This window comes from Vicugna pacos, chromosome 14 (genome assembly GCF_048564905.1).
Source record: "Vicugna pacos chromosome 14, VicPac4, whole genome shotgun sequence".
Lineage (NCBI taxonomy): Eukaryota > Metazoa > Chordata > Mammalia > Artiodactyla > Camelidae > Vicugna > Vicugna pacos.
The window spans coordinates 51,891,361-51,917,495 of NC_133000.1; the positions used below are offsets into that span (position 1 = coordinate 51,891,361).

The 26,135-nt window shown below is 31.2% G+C and overlaps 1 long non-coding RNA gene across 2 annotated transcripts; it reads left to right on the plus strand.

Annotated features, from left to right (window-relative positions):
* The first annotated feature begins 1,692 nt into the window (after positions 1-1,692).
* LOC140685532 (uncharacterized) lies at positions 1,693-26,135 on the plus strand. Of its 2 annotated transcripts, none has more exons than XR_012058788.1 (5): positions 1,693-1,746; positions 9,561-9,642; positions 12,250-12,357; positions 22,002-22,128; positions 25,915-26,135. It is a non-coding gene; the product is annotated as an uncharacterized lncRNA (long non-coding RNA). The 2 variants fall into 2 exon arrangements; XR_012058787.1 differs by having other exon boundaries at positions 1,697-1,746; positions 9,541-9,642.

Sequence of the window (26,135 nt, forward strand, 5' to 3'; positions counted from 1 at the left end):
TTAAAACATTAGCAAAGCCAATTTTCAATTCAAAATTAGCTTGTAAACAAACAATGGTTGCACCTTTAATTCCTTTCCTTTTTTCCCCTTTATCCTAAATTACCTCCATTGCATTTCCCTTAATTAAAAAATAGATGAAGTGGATTAGACTTCATGATCATGAGAGCTTTACCAGATATTCTGGAAAGCCCAATGAGTACTGAGAGCTAAATGGTATTATGTAGTCAAAGAAGGTATAATCTGTACCAACTTCAGAGTGGTAGTGGCCGGCAATTTGCCAGTTCTTATCAATCGGTGCTTACAACTTCTTGATAGATCTCTTTTTGAACATAGTTCTACTATGTTCCTTAAGAAAGGCTGCAAAATGGATATAAAATAAAGTTCTGAAATATTATTTCAAAAACCAAGTGATTCCTCTGCTAAAATGATTGGCACCTACAGAAATTGAAACAGGTGCACTTCACATGTCTCCATTATGTCTACTGATACGTTTTGACTGAAGTTCAGGATACCTGAGATGACAATTCTAAAAATATTATATACAATTTTGGTTATGATATATTTTATGGTCTGGCTGAATATAGTTTTAGGTCTGGGTCATGTTCTGCTTCTTTAGTCTGATGATTCATCTATATTCCCAGATCCATTATCTTTTTAAATCATTCCACCCCCATTCTACTGATTCATTATTTTTTTAATCATTATTAGATGTGTTAGATATTCTCATTCTTTCTTATAACCTCCATTTGGCTGATTCCTAAAGATCTAACATTAACTTGAACAGTTCTTTCCTCCACTGTATCTAATCTATTGTTTAATCAAATCATTGAGACATATTATCCATTATTTGTAGTTCATTTATACAACTTTGCTCCTTTTCTAATTTGCTTTTTTTGCTTCTTTCCAAATTCTACTTTTTCTTATTCTTCATGTTTTCTTTTTATTCCTTTCCTAAATCTTATTGCATATTAATAAAAATACTTTCAGATTTTTGTATATTTCTAGTTCTTTTGGCTTTTAATTACCTCTTAAGAGAATTGACTTTCTCTATTGCATGCATTTTTTTCATAAAGATTTTATTTTGTTGAGAATATTTTGTTTAAAGATAATTGTTACTATTTAAAATGTATTATTTAGTGACTATATTTTAGCCATTAGTTAACATATTGATTCATTAAAGGGACAGAACAAGTTTTACAGATAATACAACTTCTTGGTTGTTACAATGAGACAGTAATGTTGGCTTATTTATTTTTTTATTTTATTTTAGAGAATTTTAATTTATTTTATAGAATTATATGCTACTTAATTATAACTAATTCTTCAAGTTCAGATCAATTTCTATGTCCTTCATAAAGTTTTCACTCTACTCTTGGTATGATCTTTCTTTTTTGCTAGATTGTGCCAGAAACTACTGGGTCTGCAAGCATCATTATTCTTATTTAAAGTGAAATGCAGTTTTTATTTTCTCAATAGCTCAAAAGGGTCCAAACCGACCACCATTTATCTGTTCTTCTTGATTTGAAGAGTGATAACTAGAAATTAATCTAATCCTATGCTTTGGTAGATGGGTATGTGGAATCCAATGCTACTGACCTAGGAATTACCACACCCAAATCACAAGGGTGAAATAGCAGTAGAGAATTACAAAGAGAATTAGAATTTGGAATGTCTGAGAAGCCACCAATAAATGTCCACTAGAGCCCTCTAGATGGCAGTAACCAAAAGGGAGTTCTTCCACCACAGGTACTTCCCTGAGACTCTTGATTAAGTGTTGCTACATTGTAAACTGAATTCAATTAAAAAAAAAAAAAGTGTTACTTATATCACATGCTAAATAGGCCATTATCCAATTCATTTGCTTATATGTTTTTTCCCAGCTAGTTTCTAAGGTGTTTGAGGACAGCATTTCATTTTAAATATTCAAACATGTATCACGTTTTTCTGCATACTGCTGGACATACTATATCTACTTTTTTACTCTATAAGAATTTGATTAAATGGAAATTTTAAGACACTTTTACAATCAGAATAGTCACAGAATAGTCAGATGTAAAAGACTTTGCTTCTACATTTTCTGTGTATATTTAGTTATAAGTGCATATGTTTAAATATCAATCATTTAAAAAAGATAAGTTATGAGAAATTCAGACTGGTTTAGTGTAAAATATTAATAACCAGTATCCACTTTGGTGGAAATTACAGTAATTAGACAATAAAATATTATGCAATATATTCATATGAGTACAATTTTACAATTGTAACAGAAATAATATAATTGAGTTATTTTGATAAAATTAATATTATTTTCTATGGCAATCTTGGTTTCCAGCATAATTGTTATCAGTACAAATAATTATTGGCATGTTAACATTCTTAGTATTTAAAATATTCACAAAAGATCATTAAATTTGCTTCAGATGTAAAGTTTTGTTCTTCTGTATTGGATAATTGAATGCAAAACCATATAAATGTGTTCACAATGTTGTAGACATATGCAACCAAGAATATTGACTTACTCTTTTAAAATAACTGGTGAATATTCAGATTTTTAAATTATTTTTAATGTAATATCATTTTGATAATTTTATCTTGTATTATCTTGTATTTGAATTTTATCTTGTAATATTATCTTATATAATGTTCCTAGTACTAAATTTTTTATTATTGATTTTAAAAAGGTCACAAACAAAATTTTCATATCCTTATTTCAAGGAGAACATATTTAAAATTAAACTATTTATAAAAGTCCCGTGTACTATTTTTTGGCAACTCAGTATGAAACATGATTTTCTTCTGTTACACTGTCACATTTGAGAATTCAGTAACTTTGCATTTCTGATAGCAGGATGGTTTAAAGTGACTCTTAAGAAATTTTTAACATCAAGACTGTTTATTTCCTATTGTTTCTTTAAACATTTACCTTAGAGTCTATTGAGTTTATTTTGTTTTTTATGTCAGAACAATCATAAGTTTTCTTACTACATTTTCTCAATTCATAATTACAGTGTGTATTAATGAGCATGCTACACAGGCTCTAAGTGTATGAAACACTTTAAACTGTATTCCAAGATCACATCAACAATATTTGATAAGCTTTTCTGCCATCTAGTAATTTTCATTTTAGAAAGAATTTGCAAAAATATTTATTTGTTATAATTTTTTGTTCATTTAGATTTCTAATCTGTATTTTGCCTCAAACCAAGTAGGTATATTAGAATAAAACAACACTAAAAATTAATCTGGTTTTGTTTTGTTTAAATAGCTGGCTACTTGACTACCATCTCAGGTTTCAGTAATATTCCACTTTGACCCATATCATGTCATTTTGGCCTCTCATTTTTCATTTTGTTTCCTTGCTCAAGAGTGCTACAGGAAATTTAATTTTCCTGGCCTTCATCTCATAGGCCTCAATATGATATTAATATCAGAATAGGTAATACTAATCACAATCATGCCAATAAAAAAATCACTGTCATATTTACTGGTCTCACAACCACTTTAGGGTCTTTTTGTGTGGACCGCCTACAGTGTCTGAAGAAACTACACAGAGATTAATACATGGAATAATTCCTAAGACCAATAAACAGGATTATATAATAATAATGTTACTGTAATGCATTTACTTAAGCAATAAAAATAATGCTTCTTCAAGTTAAACTGCACCTTTGCTATTATTATTATTATTATTATTATTATTATTATTATTATTTGTCTCAGGCTACTCATATGGCTTTCCTTTAACAGTAAGGAGAAATTACATGGAAGGAAAATGGCAGCACAAAGAGAGCGGCCAGAAAAGCAGAACAGTGGGATCAGAAAAGAGGCAAGAAGCAGCAGAGGAATTAACAAGGAAGAAAGAGAATGCCCATAATTAAGAGTGTGGGGAACTGTGGTTCAGGAGCATTAGAAAAGATGAAGAGATTTCTTCAATTTACACTGCAGGAAGTTGTAATAAATCTCCCGACTGCAAGGGCTAAAAGTTCCTACACACCTTCATCTCCAGGTTTATGTTCCCTGCATCTCTGGGATTAGCATTTGAATCTAACTGCTACTTTCAGTCATTTTTTAATTGTACAAGTTCTATCTCCTTCCTTAAAAGTGGCTGCAAGGTTTTGGAATATTAGATGAGAAATTCCAATATTGGCAGAATTTTCATTTGCTCAATGAATGGTATCAGATAAGAGAAACAAAGGAAACTGAAATAGGAATCTAAGTTATTTACCAAAGACTATGGTTTATTATTGGCTTCTGTTTAATTCCTTTTTCAATTATGTTGATAGCAATGGAAATGAAAATATACCACACAGACTAAAGAGACAGATGTCTATAATAAAGACCAAATACACATCAAATGGCATATTCAAACACAATAACCAAAAATATTTTTCTAATCACTAATTAATTAATGAACATTTCCATTATGAGACCATCTTTATTTGTATTACATAGGAAACTGCACTAAGAACAAAGTTCTAAAATGTACTTTAGAGGGTTTTGAATATCTAGCTAATTTAGGGAAAGAAAGCTGCCTGAAAAAGAAACCTAATCTTAGCAACCTTTTATCTCTTTTAGAACAGCTAAAAATAGAAATTATGTAGGTATCTAAGGAGCTTGCCCATCATTTTGACATTTATTCTTTTTTTAGACTCTTACATTGTTCTTTATTGAACCTAAATGCTGCTGATTATTTGTGAAAGACTTTCTCTTTGGAATTTTTCTGAAACTGTAATTTACTACTTGACTTTCAAAATCCATCATTGTTCTAAGAACATGGTAATTTGACTACACTTTGGCAGAGTAACATACTTAGAACTTTTGTTAAAAGATATAGCTAAAATAGGCTCCTATAATATTTACTATGATCATACATGTAACTAAAATGATTTGAAAATTTTTGTGGCATTATATTTTCAAGATATTACAAATTTTATATGTATTTGAAAGGAAAATCATCAGTGTATTATTAACAGCAACTGTTTGACAATAAAGCTTGAGTTAATATATAATTTATGACTGTGTATATTGTTATGTTAAATCTTAGAGCCAAATTAATATGAGCCTAATAAGTCATAATGCCTTCGCTTTTTAACTGTTATCTAAAGATAGCTTGGATTTCTCTGCTTTATAGTCCAAGTTAAATTATTTAAACAAAACACTTCTTGCTTTATATTAACATGACTAAGGATTCTTCTTGTACTTTGGACAACAGCATAAGCGAATCTTTGTTCACCCACTATGCACAAAGCATTAAGCAAAAGCATACTTTTTAAAATTAATTGAACAGTTTCTATTCATTGCAAAAAGTACTTTTAGAAGCAAATAGAATTTTTACTATAAATTATTTCAATACAAAAGTGATGTTACTCACTTTAAGTTACCATTTTGTTTTTATTGCCAATAATAAATCGGCAGTAGAAGGTTTAAAATAATTTAAACATAAGTAGGAAGATAATTCCTGAGACATATAAAGTTTTTAAATTAACACATATGATTATCACAAGGAAACTATCAAATGAATTAAGATATATGTATAATTTGTGCAAGCACTTTAATTATATAATAGTTCACAGATTCAATTTTATTGATATATAACATATATATGTTTTATATACATATATTTATTAGTCAGATATATATAGTGAGATAAATATATATATTCCACAGTTTGGAATTAAGGGTATGTAAATTTTAAAAAAACTATAAATAATTACAGTTCTTGTTTAAAATGATAAATTTCAACTTGATTTAAATATTATTTTACAAATAGTTTTAACATAAAAATTCAGAGAATGTGAATGAAAATCCCATTTCTAAAGTTCAGGTTTATTGCTTTTCTGTGGATACAGAGTCTCAGGCTACTGTCTGCAGTAGCTGGATCTCAGGCAACTCTTAAAGTAGACAGCCTCAGGCCACAGTAGTAGCAAGAGGGTTCAAAAATGCCAGATGCCTCTGAATGCAGGCTTGTTCTTCCTAACAATAAGCATGATCTAAGGAATCTGCTAGCACAGCCAAGGAACACAGAATGAAATAAAACAGACAAGATAGGGAAAAAAACCTAAATATAAATCAATTCAATTATTAAATAGCATATAAGGAGGAGACTCCCACACAAATATAAGAAGAAAATAGCCTTGAAAGGTATTCATTGTTGAAAATGACAATAAATACTACATATTCATTTTAAGAAAGTCTATTTCTGTGAAATAATACAGAAAAGTTAAGACTTTGAAAAAACACATTAAAACTAAAATTAGGGTAGAAATATTCAGTTAAACATGGCAGGCAGTTATATGTTTTATTGTCTTTGTCTCTTCAAACAAATAATAACAACAGAAAAAAGTCAACGAGAAGTGGAAAAATGTAATTCAAGAGCAAATTACCCAGAAAGGAAATAATAATTGATACAGTAGAATTCTAAAAAAAAAAAATAAAGAAAGTGTATGTTGGAGTGGTAATAGACTTAATATAGTAGAGCATGTAGACTCAAAGGTCTAAAGCTACTGATAACATGGGATACATTTGCCTGTCACAGGATGAGATTTCTAGAAGCATACATGGAGCATGGATTAAGGTATTACATGTTGATTAGAGATTAGGGACCAACATCTGAAAAGAGGAAGGGTGAACCATGATGGAGGTCCAATAAAACTTTGTCCTGTCTCACAGGGAGTTCTAAATCATACATGGTCTGTTAGAGATTTTACTTGGTAGGTCAAAATGACATGATGCTTATTCCTTTGGGGGATCCCTTAATGGGTTGGGTTGAATGGGGAAGAGTGGTCTTTGTGAGAAATGGTTCTTGTGTTAGGACAATACTCCTTAAGTCTCTCACATTTCTCGAAGTCTTATAAGTAAAGGGACTAACAGTCTTGATCTTTCCAAGGATGACTGCATAGCAAACAGCCTTGGAGGTTAGAGTTTTTTTTTTTTTTTCTGGAGTTGACTGATTCAGGTAGAAATCAGATTTGTTTGCCATCTAGTATAATAAAGACAGTGTCTCCCTTCATGGCAAAGAGTGGGCAAGTTTGCCTGCAACGCCTTATAAAATATTGGGGCTTCTGCAGTTTAGGATTCTTTTTGTTATTTATTGTATAGCATCCACCTAGGCCACCATTCAGGAGCAAGAGATACCACTCTGAATACAGTCTTTGTCTCTGATGTAGGAGTCTTGAGTAATCATCTACATTCATGAAACCATGATGGCCTAATGCTAGCTTGAAAGTAGGGTAAAATTTGCAATCCATTACAGTTCTTGAGAGTTTTTTTGTGATGAGGATGGGATGCTGGCAGAGCCACGGCTTCCAAAATTGAAAATGCAAAGACTCTCCACAGGTCAGGTTAGGGCATCATAAGAAGATCCACTGGGGTTTTATATTAAATGGCCTAATTCTTTCGGTGAATGATGAGGCCTCACACTGAAAGGTAAGCATCCTATCTGTTAGTATAGGTTTAAAGGCTAAGTGAAAATAGGGAAAATTGAAATAAACTTCCCAATTCTTTTGGGTAAACACCCTGAAGTGGAACTGCTAGATCATGTGGTAGTTTTATTTTAATATTTTGAGGAACTATTATACCATATTCTCATCAACTGTGCTCTGTGATTTATCCAAAAGAATTGAAATCAGGATCTCAAAGTGATATTAGCATTCTCATGATCATTGCAGCACCATTCACAATAACTAAGATGTGGAAACAACATAAATGTCCATTAGCAGATGAATTAACGAAGAAACATGGCATATACATCCTACTTTCTTCACCACTTAATCTACACAATTTAGTAAGGCAGATGGATGTTTCAATGTAACCATTCTTAGAAAAGATTATCTATTTGAGGCTATCTCTTGTGTAAGACAGACAAAAGTAGTGGTGTATACAGACCAATTTTGAAAATTCAAGATCCATTTTAACTAATTCTTGGCATGACATTTCTCTCCCCTGAGAGCAAGTCCAGACCAGTCTAGTTGATATACTCATTACATGGAACCTCACTCAAAGGGAGCCTAGGGAATTCAAACTTAATTGAAAATACTAACAAACTAAAACAATTGAAAAATCAATAGCACCAAAAAAGAAAACATAATAAATCAAGCAAATATGTATGAGATGCACATGCCAAATAATAAAAAAATTGCTCACAGAAATCAAAGGTCTAAATAAATGGAAAAATACGCTGTGTGCAATTATAATCAAACTCAGTATTGGTAAGATGTTAATGTTCCCCAATTTTATCTGTGGATTCATTGCAATCCGAATTCAAATCCCAGAAAGCTTTTTTATAGATATTGACAATCTGATACAAAAATTTATATGGAAAGGGATTAAAATAGAAACTACTTTAAAATAAAAGACCAAAATGAGTGAACTTCCACTACCCAATTCCAAGACTCTATATAAACCTACAGTAATCAAGACTTACATATTAGTAAAAACACAGAAACACTGATCTATGGAACAGATTATAGAATTTCAAAATAGATAAACACAAATGTAAAGAACTGATTTTTCACTAAGGTACAATAGCAAATCAGTGGAAAAATCGTAGTCTTTTTATCATTTTCATGCTGCTGGAAAAACCTGATGTCTATATCAAAATAATTAAATTCACATTATAGGTAACATCTGATATAAATATTAACTGAAATGGATTTTAAAACTAAATATAAATGGTATAGATATAAGATATTCAGAAGGAAATATAATCAAAAACTTATGTCACTCTGGATTTGACAAAGACTTTTTAGGTATAACACCAAATCATGAATCATAAAAGAAAGTAATTAATACAGCAAATTGTATCAATAATGGTAATTTTTTCTCTGTGAAAGAAACTTTTAAGAGATATAAAGATAAGTTACACATTAGGAGAATCATATTTGCAAATCACATCTGATAAAGAATTTGTGTCCAGAATATATAAAAGTCTCTTAAAGCTACATAATCATAAAATAATTTTAAAATTTTCAAAATGGACAAAGATCTATACAGACATTTTATCCAAAAGTGTATGGATAGCACATATGTATATAAAAACGTCCAGCATTGTTAGCTATTAGGGAAGTGCAACGCAAAACCAAATTCAGTTACCATTACATACTTACTAATTTGATAGAATAGTAATAAATCCTGTGGGGTTCTGGTTTGAAACTACAGATATTACAGATATGAGTATGAACACCTAGATTCAGAAATATCAGATACATATGTGTATATATTTATATAATTCTCATTGTTCAAAAGTGAAAAAACTTGAGCTACAAATAAATAATGATAGATAATGGTAGTTTTGATTATAACCCAAAGGACAAAATAGATAATAAATATGAATGAGTTCATACTAATATAAATAAATGTTTGAATAAATAAACAGGGAAAAAAGACAACTTCTCTATAGAAAAGTTTTAATTAACAAAAATAGAAGAAATGAGATTAAATATAAATAACCATTAGAACAGCCAATGATAATTTCTGCCAGCAACATAACAGATGAATTGTAAAATTTGTAAATAAGTGTTTATAAATGATATACTTTCACAGCTTAAATGTGATTCCTCCAGAATATCTGTTGAATACTAAAGAAGAAAACGGTGACTTTGTATTGAAGAACCTTGCATACATCACCTTAAACATGGAATCAAGGTTAGTACCAGTGGTCATGAGACATCTCAATATCATGTGTCTTCTGATACATGTGTTATAAAAGGTATAGTGACTGTGAGGTATTCTCCTTCAACCAAATCCATGGCCTCTATCACAATAAACATAAGACAAACCCAAACTGAGTGACATTTTTACAAGGCATCTGACAATACTCAAATGTATCAAGGTCATGAAAAATAACAGACTAAAGAACTACCACTCATTGGGGATAAAAATCTTTACCAAAAAATGCAATACATGATCTGAGATAGGATCTATAATAGAGAAAAATTATTGGTTTAAACACTGGTGAAATCAAACTATGATCAGTAGTTTCCTAGTTTTGATAGTCTTACCATAGTTATATGAAATATTAATATCAGACAATACGAAGGGAATCAATCCATATCTGAATCAACTCAATCCATATTATCTATTTCTTTATATTTCTCCATCTATCTGTCATCTATCTCTAAAACATCAGTATCAAAGACTGATTTAGATCTTAGTAAAAAAAAAAGCACAACCATTATTTTTCCATATGGCTAACAAATAGGAAAATTATAATTTACAGTATTACTATATACATTTATATTCCTGAAAATTCTGTTGACTGGTAGTTGGTTTTTCATTTCCAGAGCTTTGTTTCTATTAAACTTGCATAATTCATTTTTGGTAAAACAACAATGAAAATATGTCTAAACATAGTTCCTATTTTCCCAGGTTCAGCTATCTTTTTTTAGATACCACACTATTTGTGCTTTACAGAGTCTGTAGATGTCCCTTATTTGTTTCAGAGCACTTCTTTCCAATTTCTCTGAATGGTTATGGGCAGTTTCCCTTGAGTAGGTTCTTCATAATAATTATCTATTCCTTCTACAGAGATAGTAACCACACATATATTCTAAAAAGTGTTGGATATTTTCTTACAAGTTAAATTGAAACTTTATATATTGTTTGATTTGCTCTGGAGCCCTCCCTAATTTAATCCATCTTTCCTTCTGGTGTTCTCCCCAGTGTCTATGTCTTGGCTATTCTCATAAATTACAGATTATATATAGTCTTTTTTCCTAAGCAAAAATACTATCTTCCGAAATTGGTAACAGAATGTCTATTGCAGAGTCCCATGAAAACCAATGCTGTCATTTAATACATTCTTGGAATCTATGGCTCAGAGTATTTACAAGCTGCTTATGCATTTTATACATTATATAGGGCTGTGTAAGTATAGTATTGAATATGTACTAGCTGCTTAATATATTAACATGGATTGAGCACTTAAGTAGTGATAGTCATGTAATACCAATCTTTATTTCCAAGCATACAGTAGATAGTGGGGTTGCCATTTGGTAGCTAAGTAAGAGCAGAGTCTGGGCATAGTCTTAAAGAAGTCTTAAAGAAAATTTAATCCACAGAAGTACTATATATGTGCTTTCCAACTGATACTATATATGTGCTTTCCAACTGATACTCTTTGTGACTTCACTACCAAGATTCCAGGAGACTATAATCTTGTAATAATTTACAGACCTTATATAAGACTTTTTAGTGAATTTATAGATAGGAAGTTTATTGAATGATTACTAAAATTAGTTTACTTGGAATAACAATGGTGAGTTAAAAGTATCCTTAGAAAACTGTTACGTTTGCTTTTTTTTAGTAGGAAAGAATACATATCATGTGATCTGGAAGATATTTTTTGTTGTGTGTGTGTGTTTTACAGATTTATTGAGGTTATAATTGATATTTTTAAAACTGCACATATTAAGGTATACAATTTGGTGAGTTTGGCCATGTACATATACTTATGAGGCCATCACCACAATCTAAGTAATAAATATATCCATCACCACCAGAACTATCCTCCCTTAGATTTCTGTTTTTTTGTTTCTGTTTGTTTGCTTGGTTTGATTTTGTTTTGTGATAAGAATACATACCATGAGATTTACCTTTAATTTTTTTTTAAGATGCAACTTTTAAAAATAAGAATGTTGGGGGAGAGTATAGCTCAGTCGTAGAGTGCATGCTTAGCATTTGTGAGGTCCTGGGTTCAATCCCCAGTACCTCCACTAAAATAAACAGATAAACCTAATTATCTCCCCAAAGAAATAATACAACATTGTAAACCACTATATTTCAATTAAAATAATAAAAAAAGAATTGTGTATATTTAAGGTATACAAGTAATGATATTCATATATCTAGTGAAATGATTACTGTAATGAAGTGAATTGACATATCTTCTCATATACCTTCTTAGATTTTAAAGTGCACAAAGTCTGTATTGTTAACTATTGATACTATGTTTTACAGAAGAATTTTATAATTGATTTATTATGTGTAACCGTTACTTTACATCTATTGAACAACAACTCTCCATCTCCTCCTTCCCCTCATTCTCTGGAAACCACCATTCTTTTTTTCTGCATTGATGTTTCTCAGTTCAAAACTTAACTAAAGCTGCAGTAAGAGATGGTCTTCCACTGGGGAAAAAAAAAAAAAACTGTATCTCCCTCTTGGCCCAAATATAAGTGGCAAAATACTTGATTTGACATTTCCTATGTATTGTATTATATTTCTCAATTTCATCTACTGTGTGTATTATAGGAAAATCTAAATGGTCTGAAGAAATACATCGTATCATTGTGTCTGGTTTCCGCATTTGGCTGCTTCAAGAATTATGTAAACTAATCCATGTTGCATGCTTAAAAGAAGGTCTGGTATATATTATATATTCAATAGATATTATGTTCTGTTTACTTCTCAGTTATAACTATCATCGTGATTTTTATTGACAGATTTAAAATTGAAGTAAGGATTTTCTGACATAAATTCTCTGATTTAGTTCCATCAAGATGATTATTTGTAATAGTATTATCATTGCTATTTTCCTGATAATCTACTTTTCTTTTTGTCTCTTCCTTTCATTTTCAAATTTCTAAAGGAGAGAGAGAAAAAGAGAGACAGAGAGACCCAGAATATTTTATTAAATGTTGATCATTAAATAAGTGTAATATGTTTCCATTCCCATTAGCAGATTCTGAGATGAGAATAATAAAAAACTGATTGGTGGGGGGGGCAAATACACGAGTTTAAACATATTATGTTAGAGATGTCTATTAAATATTCAACATGCAATTCTTGTCCAAGTTTGGATTCTAGGCACATATCAAAGCCACATAAAAGCATATAAATAAGATCACTTAGGAAGTTAGTATAGACAGAGAATAAAAGAATCACACAGACTGAGCTCTGACTTCCTCTAGTGTTTAAAGGCTTTAATGGGGAAGAAGACCTAGCAAATAGAACTGAGGCAAAGCAGCTAAAGGTTAACATGGAGAGCAGGATTATGTGTTGCCCTAAAGTCAAGTGAAGAACATTTTTCAAGATGAAGAGAAAAATAAAAAGGGCTGAGAAATAGCCATTGAATTTGGAAAAACAGAAGCTGTAGATGACCTTAAAAAGCATGATTCATTTATGTTTTAGAGTCAAAAGACTTACTATAATGGACTCGAGGGAGAAGGGGAAAAAGGGTTGTAAAAATTGATAGTATAGACAGTGCTAAAGATTGTAGCCAGTGAAATTGAATATACTGTTTAGTATATTTGTAAATTCAGGTTATACAATTTGCCTATAAGCATAGCTGTTGCTATATATTTAATCATTTTGTTAATTAAAATTGTCAACTTGTAGAAAAATGAAAACATTCTTATCTAATATTTAATTGATAGCAGTCATTGTGATTAGTGCAATTAGAGACTCAACTTTCATAAACATGCTCCCGAAGAGTTTATTTACTATTAACCAGCATGGTTATCTATTATTAATCTAAGATCATTAATTTGGCATGCATATAGGGATTTATTATTGTCAACCAATACACAGAAAACACAGAACACATGAGAAGATACCATGGAATATATATATATATATATACATACACACACATACACACACACACACATGTAATGTATATATATATATACATATAGCACATATAATTCTGTTTCTGTTCTTAAGTAGCAGATACAAGTCTTTCTAATAATTATTTCTATGTCAAAAGAAAAAGATGAAGCATAAAATAATCACCCAGAGAGTATCATTTACCTCAAGAAATATATGTACTGATACTTTAAATATTTCAATTGCATTGACTTTCTTTTCACGTTGTATCAATGATCACACCATATTTTATACTGATTTTAATTGGATAATATTTATTAGAGTATTTAAATGATTTATTGATTAACTGAAAGTGCTTTCTTAAAAAATTATACTACATCATAAGATCAGACACAGAAAATAAATCACCATATAGCTTAACTGTATTTTTCCCACAGGGTTATCTTTTTTGAGAAATTCTGAAAAGTACATTTCTCTTTTCTGACAGGGAATAGTATTATTTTATTGTAGAGGGGAAAAAGGCTTGCTTGAGGAAGGCAAACATCTTGGAATTCTACTGTAAACATGCATGAATCACTTCCTTTCACCATCACAGCATCCCTTAATTTATATAACAATGGTTGCTTAAATTGCTGTGGGTGCATTACAGGTCAGACACACCCCATCACAGTAAAAATATTTCATATTCAACAACAAAATTATGACAAAAAGAAGAATTAGTTCACAATGCATTAGAGGTTTATGTTGTTGCTTTTGAATCATTTTCTCTTTTTGTTGAAATTGTTATTGTGAAAGACTCATACCAAACCTTGAAATTTTAAGGTATCTGTCTTTCTTTAATGATTAGCTTCATCTTAAGGCACCTTTGTGAATAAGTTGTGAATAAGTTCTTTTCACAGAACAGAATGTGTTATGTTACAATATTTGAGAAAAAGTTAAGTGGGATTTCAAAATTCTATTAAAAATTTCCTAGAGATCAAAGGAAAAAAATATAGGAATTTTAACATTAAGTACTGGACAGAAAAGTACTGAAAAGAAAAAAAAAACTAAATATAAAAATAGACATTGGTCACCTATTATTTACAAAGTCCTTAAGTAAGCTGTCCCTAAAACAGCATTATAGAGAACAGTATACTGTATCCTTAGCAATAAAAATTTATAATTTGATGATGCCTTAATCTGATTTCAGTCATGTGAGGAGAATATAAGAGTAAAATAATCAACTTTTGTATAGCAGAGTGTGATGTGAACTAAGAAGAATAAACAATATCACATAGCTGGAGGCTTAGGTAAATTAAGGTGATGCTGGAAGAATATCTATACATCATAGAGATATAAAGAGAGAAATATTCAATCAAAAGAAACCGAATGAGGAAATAAATTTCAAGAAAGCCAAAGGCAAATGAAACAGGAGTGGTATTTTTTGGACGAAACACAAAATGTAAGCATTCTGGCAGAAAAAAATATACCATGTTGGAAAGTTAAATTGATCTCCCTCAGAAAACAATCACACAAGCCCATCTGATGCTCAGATCATTGCTACTTGGGGGCTGAGGATATAAATTGTATCTTTTTATTTCTTCTTGCACAAAATATTAAAATATTTTCATCTCTGAATTCCCATACAAACTTAAAACAAATTCCAAGCATATACTTAAAGGGCATATTCCTGTTAAAGTATTTTTCAAATTATAATTCTTTTTCTGCCTTTTACATATTGCTGATATCCGCATGTTCTATTAAACTGAATTTAGCAAGATAATATAGGTTTTTAAGGTAACTGAGGTATTAAGGAAAGATATATCTAAATCTGCATGCAATTGAAAAGACAGTGATTATGTAGTAACAACTATTCAAATTTAGATGAAAATAGTAAAATTCAAGAAAGCTATTGTTTAACACGTCTATCTCAAAAGTTAACCAAACAAAAATTTCCAAAACTGCAAATAAACGGAATGAGACTTTAAAAATTTTCAATTAAGAAAGGACAAGATAAAGATATACTTAAAGGGAAAAATATGCAATCTAAAAACAGATTATCTCAAATGTTCATAAACTGTTGTACATGTGGGGAAAATATTTTTTCAGGAAAAAGGTATAAACTGTCAATGACACTATGAAGCTATGCACAAATAGCTTAGACAAAATATTAGGAGAACAAATCAAACAATGTAAAAATATAGCATATGTGGATCGGTTTATTTTGCTAGAAAAATCTTACTTTCCTTGCTATAAAATACTTATAAATATTCACCCTTTACTGTTCTGTCATGACACTGTCTGAGCTTGCACAGTAAATGCACCAGAAAGCAATTTTTACATCAGTATGACCAGCAATAATGCAACTATACAAGCTAGAAACTACAGAGCATATGAATACTTATGGAGGTGAGATATTTCTCACCAGGGGTATTTCAGATGTGTGATATATTTTTCCTTTTAAACTATGAGAAATAGTGTCTTTCTTATTTTAACCACATGATCAATTATTCCATAATTTGGTCCTATAATTACAAAACTGGTGACTAGTCACTTGGATCTCTATTTTATGTTATAGAAGCATCAGAAAAAAATGATTTAAAAATAATTAAAATATCAAAATATATTTACATATATTTTCACCAGATATTAAAGAATACATTTTAATTTGTGTATTTATTATATTTGTCTAAAATTTATATATATATATATATATATATATATACAGTTTAGTATGATTATAAATTTTTAAATTAAAAACACCTCACAAAAACCAAGAGAGAATAAAAGCAGAGACTGAAGGAAAGTGTTTAAAAAGGCATATAACATATTTAAAAGATTAATTTACAAGCAGTGGTATGCTGGTAAATGTTTAATAACCTTCTCTAGATGGAAAAATCAAACACTGATCTGGGGCATTTGCTATTTCCATGGTAAAAATACCCCAAACAAACCAAACTGCAAGCAACCAATACAAAATTAACTGGCTCACAGAGGCCGCAGATATTTAACAATGGTCTTTCACATGCAGTAGTATAAGACAGCTCTAACATACCTTTGGAATTTACATGTTTTTAAAAATAAAATTATACTAAATATTTATACTTCAGCACTGCAGTCTCAGTGTACATTTAAAGTGTAATAAAGTTGGTCCATTCAAGTTCCTCCACGACCAGGAAGTCCTCTGTTTCTGCATATTCCCTACATTCTATAAAATGTTTTAAGATATTTTAAAAAACAGATAGCACAGACATATAGTGTAACTAATTTTCATTGTTAGTTTAAAAATATGATTCACCATGAGATTATTCATAATTGTGTCATATATCTCTTCTAATTTTTTTCATATTTAAGTGATTCTACTCATTAAAATTTTCACATGGGTTTGCTGGTCTGTGAAAACTGTGGCTTGATTAAATTATAATATTCAAATATAGTTAAGATCTAAATTTAGGGATTACACATGAATTCATTTACACTTGTAATTCCCTTTCCCAATTTCTAAGATAATTGGCAGATAACCACAGAGGCAGTCAGAATATTCACCTTTTTAATCACAAAGATAATAATGCCAACAGCAGTTTTAGAATCTCTTCATATCAAGTATTACATATGTTGAGCAAAAAGACTCTGTTGTCACTCCAGTATTATCTCATCAGTGCCCTTGAATTCCTCAGCAGGCATGCCATCTGCCATCAGACTTTGAGTCTTTACAATTTAAAGGCTCTAATGCAATGCAGACCTTGATCATCTCTTAGTTTAGGAGAAACCCTGTATCTGTTATCAGATAGGAAGCCAAGAATAGGATGCTTTTTGAGTAGACATTATATTCATCATAATACCAGTCTGCTAGTATCATAATACATTTTTCAGACTTTTAAAATATTTTTAAATAATTTGCTTATTCAGTATGCAGGGTACTGGTAACTGCAAACAAGTAATGATCAATTAAATGCGTGAGGTAACCAAATTGTGGTAAAAACTAAGACCTACATATAAATTATGAATCAACTGATATTCAAATAAAATATGCATTTTTTTCTAGGAGTGAAAAGATTCCCAAAACACATGTACTCTGTGTAGGAGACTCAAGAATCTGATTGACTATAAACCATCAACTCAGAAAATGAATATTCATTAAAAATTTTTACCTTACTCCACAAGAATTTTACTAAGACCCAGATCTATCTATGAACATTAAATTAAAAACAACTGCACAGAGTTTACCACTATACTACAGATTTAGATTAAAATATTACTATCTACTTTCCTTATAATTAGGATGTATTGTCATTAGGGACAAATTAATAATTTTTACATAACATTTTGGTATGAAGACAATATGAGAAATATTTTTACAATTTTAAAAATTGATTTAATTTAAATTCTAATATTTTTTTAAAAATTCAATCTAATTTTGTTGACATGCTATAAGAAAGTAATTGGTCAAGAAAAGCAGCTTAAGACAGGATGTGGTATACTGTGAAAATAACCATAAATTCCTATCCACATGTAACCATTTTCATGTAATTCTCCCTTTAACAGGAGAAATTTAGTTCCCCATTCCTAAAATCTGGTCTGGCATTGTGACTTTATTTTGGACATTAAAACATAGTGGAAGCAACATTTTACTAGATGAGCTTGGGCTATAAGAGGCCTTTCATGCCTTTGCTTTCCTCTTGTAACCTGGCTAGTACACCATCTGAACAATAATAACAAAAGATAATCTCCTGGAGGATGAGATACTGCAGTAAGCAGAGATGAATCATCTCAGCAGAACCATCATTGATAAGCCAGCCTCCAGATGGCCCAGCAGTGAGCCCAGCCAAGGTCAGTCATGCTTCAGAATGATCCAATTCATTCCAGCCCATCATCCAGCCTTAAAACCATGAATTAAATAGATGGTTGCCGTTCTAGATTTCGGAATTGTTTTTAACTTATTGAAAGCTAACTTTAAAGCCAAATAAAAGTAAAAACCAAAGTTTTCATTGAATCTCTTAGGAAAAAACACATGCCCAAGTGAAATATGAGCCAGCAGGTAATTTCAATGACCACTAGCATATACTGTGTTTCTATCTCCCACACAAGTTACACCCCAATATTTTTTCCACTGACATATTTCTTTTGGTCATATCCCTCTTTACTGCACATATCCAGGAGATATTATTTCCATAGATGTAATACTGCTTGAAACAGGACAGGTGTCTGTATATGCTTCTTCATATAGAGATCTTGTGTACTCAGGAAGCAGAGGAAAAAGAAAGGATTTTCAGTGTTTATATAAGGATTAAATTTGTGAATAATCTTTGTGGATTGAATTTTAAGAAGGAAAAAAGGAAGGTAAAAAGGAAGAAGAGAGGGAAGGGAGGGAAGCCTTCTGAATCTCTCTTTCCAAACTCATCTCTTGTTGTTTTGGTAACTTGGTGGCAAATGGCCAGGCTGAATTTCCCAATTCCATCCCCAAATGACAGATTTATATTTCTTTGATCTATTTATGCTGGTAAGAGGTTTAGATATATTATCAATTATAGATTCTTCAAATATAAATTTAAGAATTTAAATTAACTCTATAATCTCAAAAGAAAATACAGCAAAGGGAAAATATATAGTCTGTATAAATAAAGCATTTACTTCTTACAATCTGCATTTTTCACATCATGAGCTCCCCATGGATAATATGCAAGTCACTTAATCTAAAACTTATCTGTAGTTATTTTTAGAAAATAATTTTTATAATAAATGTGAAAACATAGAAACTGGTACTATATTATTTGGGGAAATATTGTTTAAAATAGTGACATGAATAAATATTTAAAATTATATAATGTAATAGCCTGGAATGCAATAAAGGAGGAGTAGAAGGAAGCCTGAAATAAGAACAGAATGAAAAATGTAAGTAAACTGAAAGCCCCTTTTTACCCACAGAGATTTGAGCATATACAAAATGCAAGCAATATTATAGGTAATCTATACGAAAATAATAGTGAGGAGTGCAGAGTAAAAGAAAAAAAAAGATTAAATTGGTGAAATGAAAGAATATACACCCACAGAAGAGAATGTTGGCTTGAATACTAAAAATGAACAAATTAGGCAGAAGTAGTAAGTAAAGATATAACAAAACAAAAGTGGTTTGTATTGAAAGAAGCTGATTTGCACATTATTTTCAAGGCAAATTAATGAAAATATATCAACATTTAGTCATATCCTAGAGGATACTGAGCCAACAATAAGGGAAAAGTGTTACTGTAGTGGTAGGCTGAGGTGGGCAGGTAGAACATGAAATAATTACTGGAAAAATATATGAAATAGCATCTTGGGCTTACAAGTTATAGAAAAGTTATAGAAAACTAGAACTATGGCAGATATGCATTTTTATGTACCTATTAACCAATTATTTCTTTTTTGTATTTGTTTTTCTTACTTTATAATATAGTTTGCACTCATCAGCTATACCAACTATAAAATACTGATAAACAAGCTTGCCTTGGGTGTTGCCAGGGGAGTTTTTAACTTTAAATAGCTCATTACATACCATTAATTAGCCAATTGGTCCTTATCTTGACTAAGACTCATAAGTGATATTTGAAGAATCACTAGAGATAAGCAGGACACTGTCCCAGTCCACCTGGAAATTAACCTGCCTTACAAAATCCATCTTGCTGACTCTGTTTCTAAATTTCTTGCTATTATTTTTTCTACAACCTTTGCACTATTTAGAGAACAAAATAAACAAAAGGACGCATACTAATTATTTGCATCTTCCAATGAGGTGTAGCTATTTCTTTAAAGATATGCTTAACATTTACCATATAAATGTTCTAGATCAAGTGTTCTGATAATCATGCCCCAGACTGACTACTTTTACTTCCTTCAACTATAGAAATTTGAACTTTATGAAAAGTTGATTCAAAGTAAGAATTAAATGATTGTTAACTAACTTTACTTCCTGGTTTGGCCAGTCAGCTTTCATTAGAAGAATATCCTGTGGAGATTTTTATTTAATCTCCCAACATATTTGATGACCAGAGAATTGTACATTTTGTTAAATCAATCAAATTAATTGCATCAATTACAACATAAATATACACCAAATAGCAGTTACATTCTGAGTTGGACAAAAATCACTACAAACACATTACATTTGAATCACATTAGTATTTTATTGGCCTTCCAAACTAGAGTGGCCCTTGCTTATTCAGATATTGTCCTGGACTGGGGAATAAATCAAGGGCAAAACTCAGTTAAATCTCTATCTCAAGTCTCTTGTGGGTGTAGCCACATGTGTGGCTATTTATGCTGCCTGATTGTAGTGAATGTATTTTTCTATGGGCCTCCTGCTAGCTGTGGTCTGACCAATTGACTATCAACTATTTGCATTGCAATTGCTTTTTAGACCAAGGACCACTTACCTGCCTTTGATTTACCTTCTGTAAACCATGTACACTATTTGGCATCTTTCAATAACTGATCATGAGAAGCGAACCCTTTGGCCATAGGATTTGGTAAATCCTGAGGGGTATCTAATGCTGGTACAGACAAAAAGTAAGGTACCCACCAGCTCATATAGTCCCTGATACTCCAGTGGTCACGAACGTCATGTTTTTTGAACGCGTATTCAGTTAACAAAGGAAATTTGTGCATTTTCATTCTTTTGGGAATGGAATTTGTCATAGCCCAAGACATGAAGGTTATTTCGGTTCACAATATGTTATATTCTTCCAGAATAGAGAAAGTTTCAATGAAAATTCAATGACAAGCCCTTTCAAATAGGATGTACCTTGAATCTGCATCAAATGACAGCAGTGGATGGTGATTGGCTGTCACGGGCCTTTCCCAGAGGCTCCAGTCAATGAAGTGTTTGTTACAGACATTTCTTGTAATTAGTTCTGGTTAATTAGTTAGTCAAAATTTCCCAATTGTCCCTCACCTCTGGGCAAATTGTTTTAAATTAGCTACTTGAGTGGGTTTAAATAATTCTAAAGGCTCACCATTTTGCATGCTATATTGAACAGGATGAAGGACAGATTTACACTATTTTCCTTTTCCCAATTGTTTGTTTAAAGGGATTCAGACCCCATTCAGACATGCCATACATTTCAATAATACATTTTTTAATGAGGGTCAGGTAACATTTGTGTAGCTTTCCCTCAAAATCCCCACTTTGAGAGATATTTTCACCTTTATCTGCAGTTGCACTACTACATCCTCCTAATTAAGTTAAATCAATCTCCTATTTGATTTAATTTAATTTGGTTATGTTGTCTTTTAATATTCATGAGCAGGTTTAGAAGTAGTTTTTCTTTAGTTTAAACCTGCTTGGAATTCTTTGGTCTTCTTGATTTGTGTTTTTTAACAACTCTGAAATATATACACCCTTTTATTTATTTATTTTTTTGAATACCACCTCCTCCCAATGATCTATTTACTTCTCCAGCAATATGATTAGATATTTAAAATCCTCTTCCTCTAATCTCTAGATTAAAAACTGGAAGTGCTTGAGTGCTAGGCTTCATCTGGTATCCCACACAAGACCACAACATCGTCTGTGTAATGCATTAACTGCAGGTTCAAAGGCAGAAGAGATCTGCAGATACCCCAGGTCCAGTAAGTATTCACATCTCTGAACTTGCAATTCATTTTGGTTATTTTTTTTTTTTGAGTGCAGAGGTAATTATGTTTGTTTGTTTGTTTGCTGGTTTGTTTATTTATTTATTCTTAGAGGAGGTACTGGGGTTTGAACCCAGGACCTCATGCATGTTAAGCATGTGCTCTAGTGCTTCAGCTATATCCTCCCCCCTGAACTTGCAATTCATTTTGGTTTTTCTTTGTTTCCAGTAAGTTCTCATATTTTTCTGCCATTTGGTCAAGAATTTCTAAAATATGTAATTATCTACTATTTCCTTTTGGAATATTTTTGTGACACTTCATGTATCATATGCTAAAATGTATGCAGCACTTAATATCATTCCTGGAAGAAACACTTTTCAGAATACAGTTTAGCAAGTGCCATTTAAAATTACGTGCATGTGCAATTAAATTATAGGGCATTTTACAATAATGTACTTGTTTGAATTATGAACACAGTCAAGTAGTAGAAAACGTGGTCAGATATGATCAGGAAACTCTGAAAACAATGTTATCATTTATTCAGGAATTTCAAAAATGTATTTCCTGCTTTATGGCATGTACTTCTTTGCATCTTTACAAATGGAAGTCAAAGTAAAACCTAAAACCTATGACACTTCTTTTGGAAGGTCTTCCATGACCATCAAGAGAAAAATGAAACAAATTATGTCTTCTTTACAGCAATATTGTTTCTTGTACATATAGAAGTCATCCTACACTACATGTATAAATACTCTTTTTCCTTTTTTAAATTCTTAAGCACCAAGCATGGTGCTTGGCACATGAACGTATGTACCTTGCACCTCTCTAGTTATAAGCCTTAGAAGATACCATATTATGAACTATAAGAAAAGTATAGGTCCTTAAAACTATCAAAATCATATTTGCTAATGATTTTTCCATTATATATTTGCTTAGTGGTGTGCTAAAATATTGAAGAATAATTGGTCCCATATATGAAATATAAAGTAGTAAAACGGCAACGATTTTTACAATATTAATTAAATTTATAAATCCCCCATAAAAGAAAAGTTCTCCCACAACTTTTAGATATTGCTGACAAATTAACATGCAAAATGCTAATGCTCTGAAATCAAGCTATACAGAATATGTGCTATTCATAGGCTTTTAAAATCTACTCAGATCTTTATTATAAATGAGGAAATACAAAATTAATTTTGTTTTAGGAGATGATTTATAGCAATATGTTATTTTTCTGGTGACTAACATACACACTTTTTACTAAACAAATTGAAGAAAGAAAACTGTAGATAAAATTGTCATTTAGATAAAGTGTGTGTAATGAGTTTTTGTGTGTACTAGAAAACTGTTTTATATATGCCTGTCATAATGCTGTGTTTGCAATTCAGTAAATATATGGCTTAAGCCAAATAACTGTGTCAGCAGTTGATTACCGATCAATATGTTCACAGCACTGTTGAGTGCTGAACTATCAGAGGAAAAATTTCTGTTTCCGAGACAAACAGCATTAATGACTGAAAAACTTGTTTTATTAAAGATCTGCTTCTGATATACTACTACTTTTGTATAAAACAGTGTAGCATATACCACATAATAAGTCTATTTTAAAATCACTGCTCATTCAAATAACTAATCATTTGTAAAAATTTATTTGATTGAACTGTTACATAAAATCCATTTAAATGTAGTTTTACATGACATCTTAAGTTACAATCATCCATCAAAGATGTAGTTTAGGATGTCATTTCTTAACAGCGTTACTTAAGATATTATAATTTGTTAACAATTTTGAGGTTTTCAATGCCAATACAGTTGACCCTTGAGCAAAGAGGGGGTTAATTTAGTATAATTATAGTCAACCCTTTGTATCTGTGGTTCCCCTGAATCCATGGATTCAAACCACGAATTGTATATTACCATAGTATTTACTATTGAAAAATATCTGTGTTTAAGTGGACCTTGGCAGTTCAAAAACTCATTGTTCAAGGGTCAACTGTATACATAATATAGAAATTCAGTGAATTTACCAACTGGTGTAAACTGTTTCTTGTATTACATTGTATCCTTGTAGTTCAATTAGATGGGCTCCTTAAATTTTTCATGAAATGAGAACAAATTTCTTTTGCAATTTTACTCTATTGAAGTTTCATCTTAATGTTTTATGTGAATCATCATATCAATAAAACTCAAAATGCTAAATTAATTTTGGAATCATAATACATTTAAATAAATACTATCCACATTTTAATTTAAATGGCATGTACTATATTAGTAATTAAGTATTTCTTCATAAATCATTTACATCTGTGAGTATAGTTTCTTTTCCCTAATGATTTTATAGGAAAATTTCTCTTAGAACAATAGGTCTTTAATTACTGAAATTCTCTATGACTTTATATGGCTTCTTGATGATTTATAATAACCTTTTGAAATTAATAGATTATTCACTAAATCATTTGATTCTCAAAACACATAAGAGACTTTGGAATCATTATCATAATTTTTATGAGTAGAGAAACTGGTCTGAGACGATCAATAACTTGTATAAGGCATGATAAAAGCAACAGAGACAAGATTTAAGATGTCTTCTAACTCCAAATCCTATGTATGCTCTTTTCACTAAATTTAAGTAACAAAAGTACTTGAATTTGCATTTTTGCCATAAAATGCTGTTAGAGTTAGCCTATATAAAATAAATTATACATAAATTAATGGCATGGACAACTTGAAACATTCATCTCTCATGCTTTTTTTTTTAAATTAGCATACAAAGACATAACTTTTGAGAAGGCAGTTGTGTTCAGGCATGGGGCAGGAAGCAGCACAGTACCTGGTGTACTAAATTAAGAATATGCAGATTATGACCTTCTGAAAGAGGAGGCACAAGTGCTCACACAGGGTTGACAGGTAGCTCCCTTAGCATCCAACTTCTCACTTTGGGGAAGTGAAACCACTGGGGTCATTTTGATCGAAGGCTCAGTTTCAATATATTCAACAAAGGAGGTAAAGTCACAAGATTTATTACTTACAGATTCCAGAAGGGGACAGCTGTCACAATAAAATGGAAGAAGGGCAGTCCTCTGACCCAGATCATCAGCGAGCAGGAGATGGAGAGCAGGGTTGCAAGCACCTATTGTAATAATAAAGTGGTTAGGGTTGAGGTCACTAACTTTTTGAGGATCAACTCTAACTGGTTATTTTAAAAGGTGCCCCAAGAAAAGCAAAGTGGGACCTTGCAGCAGGAATCCTAAGTTTACATTCTTACCTAAATGTCCAAACTCTGGGTGTGAGCAGGGCTGTCATGCGTAGGCAGTAACTCAAAATAGCAAAATAGCTTTTTCCCCCCTCATCACAACGGTGTATAGTAAGGATCTAAGGCTTATAAAGTATTAAAGAATGAGTGAGTTTGGTGGATGGGAAGTGTTCCTTTATCTCCAGTCCTCTGTATCTTCCATTATTTCTATCCTCTTTAGAACTGGCAAATTTCCACTGCTTTTATAGCATGTTTGAAACACTGAATTTTTTTCTCAAGGTTGTAATGGCTGAAATCCAGGACATTAACTACCTAGCTGAACCATATTACCATTCTCTTCTTAGAACCTTGTCATCTGCACTTGGATGTGGCCATGTAAGGCAAGTAGTATCCAGGAACTTTGGGTCCTGGGTCCCAGAGAACTCTTTTTCCAAACCAGTAGAAACCTCTTTTAAGTTAACCATTGCTTTTTTAGATTTTTCAAAGCAAATGTATCATTTCTGCATTCTAATGTTTCTCTTCTATCACAGGTGGAATCTGGAAATGTTAATTAGGATTCACAGAGGCGATTTCTGCTTTTAGCCCTCCCACATACCTTCCCTGAGACAAGAAAACACAAAGACTAATAGTGCTGGGTTACTGGCAAGTGAGAATGGGGACTGGGTAGGAAATGGTTAAATATAAGAAGGAAAGAAAAGGAACACATTACCTCAAAGTGATTTCCAGTCATAATTTAAATGATAGAACCAAT